This window comes from Engraulis encrasicolus, chromosome 9, assembly GCF_034702125.1.
Source record: "Engraulis encrasicolus isolate BLACKSEA-1 chromosome 9, IST_EnEncr_1.0, whole genome shotgun sequence".
NCBI lineage: Eukaryota > Metazoa > Chordata > Actinopteri > Clupeiformes > Engraulidae > Engraulis > Engraulis encrasicolus.
The window spans coordinates 2,581,115-2,583,614 of record NC_085865.1 but is presented as its reverse complement, the minus strand read 5'-3'; positions in this window follow the sequence as shown (position 1 = coordinate 2,583,614).

Genomic DNA, 2,500 nt, shown 5'->3' with positions numbered 1-2,500 from the left:
ACTCCAAATTAAAATGTTAATTAATTAATTAATGTTAATTAATATGACAGGTCCTACATGGACATATTAAAAACATGGCCAATAATATGTCCATGTAGGACCTGTCATATTTTAATTTGGAGTGCCTTAGTCAGAGAATTTATTCACCATTTTTTTTACTTCCTCATTTTATTATAGCAAATGACTGTTCAGACGTCATGTCATCGATGCGTGAATTCTTGCCATTTTTTTTTTTAAATCTCTATGAAATTAATTTTGCAATGCAATGCAATATATGACCAATACAAAAATGTCAATTTCCCAAAGTGTTTGTTTTGCCACAAAGCTCCTCAAATGTTGTTGTAATGATAGTGTGTGAATCTGGTCTGTATTGTGACTGGACTGCTGTTGTGCCCTGTGTGTGTGTGTGTGTGTGTGTGTGTGTGTGTGTGTGTGTGTGTGTGTGTGTGTGTGTGTGTGTGTGTGTGTGTGTGTGTGTGTGTGTGTGTGTGTGTGTGTGTGTGTGTGTGTGTGTGTGTGTGTGTGTGTGTGTGTGTGCGTGGCTGCCATGGTCATTCCTCTGCCAGTTAACATTGTTATGCCAAATTCCAACAAATTCCACCAGCCCATTGGCGGCCAGTACTTACTCTCCAGTATCCCAGCCTATCAGCAACGTGTGTGTGTCTGTGTGTCTGTGTGTATGCATGCATGTGTGTGTGTGTGTGTATGTACGTGTGTGTGTATGTGTGTGTATGTGTGTGTCTGTGTGTGTGCACATGTGTGTGTGTGTGTGTGTGTCTGTGTGTGTGTGTGTGTGTGTGTGTGTGTGTGTGTGTGTGTGTGTGTGTGTGTGTGTGTGTGTGTGCGTATGCGTGTGTGCGCGCGATTAGTAATTATTGGCCCCTATCAGTGTGATGTGATGCCCATGTTTGGTAGCAGTGGGAGCAGGGGAAGAAAGGAGGGAATTAGTTGCGTCCCAAATGCCTACGTAGTCACTACGTACTGTTCTGGAGGCTGCGTCCCAAATGCCTACGTAGTCACTACGTCCTGTTCTGGAGGCTGCGTCCCAAATGCCTACGTAGTCACTACGTCCTGTTCTGGAGGCTGCGTCTCAAATGCCTACGTTGTTACTACGTACTGTTCTCTAGGCTGCGTCTCAAATGCCTACGTAGTCACTACGTCCTGTTCTTGAGGCTGCGTCTCAAATGCCCACGTAGTCACTACGTACTGTAGGCTGCGTCCCAAATGCCTACGTAGTCACTACCTACTGTAGGCCGTGTCCCAAATGCCTACGTTGTTACTACGTACTGTTCTCTAGGCCATGTCACAAATGCCTACGTAGTCACTACGTCCTGTTCTGGAGGCTGCGTCTCAAATGCCTACGTAGTCACTACGTCCTGTTCTTGAGGCTGCGTCTCAAATGCCCACGTAGTCACTACGTACTGTAGGCTGCGTCCCAAATGCCTACGTACTCACTACGTATAGCCCCCATACTCAAATAGCGGCCCGCGGGCCACTTGTGGCCCGCGGGGCATCTATTTGTGGCCCTCGAATAATTTTGAAAAATTAAAAAAAAAAAAAAAAAAAAAAAAATTTTTTTTTTTTTTTTGGTCCGATCGCGCTGCCGGCTCTTATTTTGAAATCGCGCCACAGACGCTAGGAAGATGCGTGCCGTGTCTCCGCCCCCTCAATCAGTTTCTCCCTGCAGGCTCCAAACAGAAGTGACTATGAGGGTGGCAGAGGCTGTTGTGAGGTAGACTACTGAAGGGAAGTACGGTAGAACTTGTACATAAATTATTTACAAAGTTCTCTTTGCCTCGTTTTTGAAAGTAATGGTCCACATTTCATTGCATACAGTGTGTTAGGACTTCGAATTGGTTTAGCACTAGCTGTAGCTAGTTGCTAACACAAATGAAGGCAAATTGTGTTCGAGCTCTGCTGGCAGCTAACTAGGGGTAGCCTACTTAAAAACGAATTGCTTGATAAACTTTTCACACTTTTAAACAGTCCCCAAATAGTTCGTTTGGAAAGCTAAGCCCCTCATAAGATTTCAAACAAAGTTATGAGCAACTTGATGATTTATTATTGGCTGTTGCATTTATTCAACATTGCATCAATGTGCCATTTTCTTGTTGGCAAAACCTGGTGTCCTCCTATCTATGTGTCCTCTTTGTTGGGTCCATTATTGCATCTGATTCTCATTATGCATGTGAGAGCTGCATAAACAAAGTCATAATAAGCAACATTTGTTTGAAAAGCGTTATCATCAGGCTTATTGGTTTTACCACTAAGAAATAAATGTTTATGAATGTAGTCTGCAAATATAGGCTAATCTTATGTCATTTAAAAAAGATAATCTTATGTCATTAAAAAAAAAATACTGAAGGGTGGGTGGCAATGACAGCAAGGCAGGCACCTCACCCCACAGTGCTCTAGAAAAATGCAGGCCCTTTATGAGAGAAATGTTCTCCCATCCTGTCACTGGAAACTAAATATCTGCTGTGGGTGTGAGTGCGTGTGT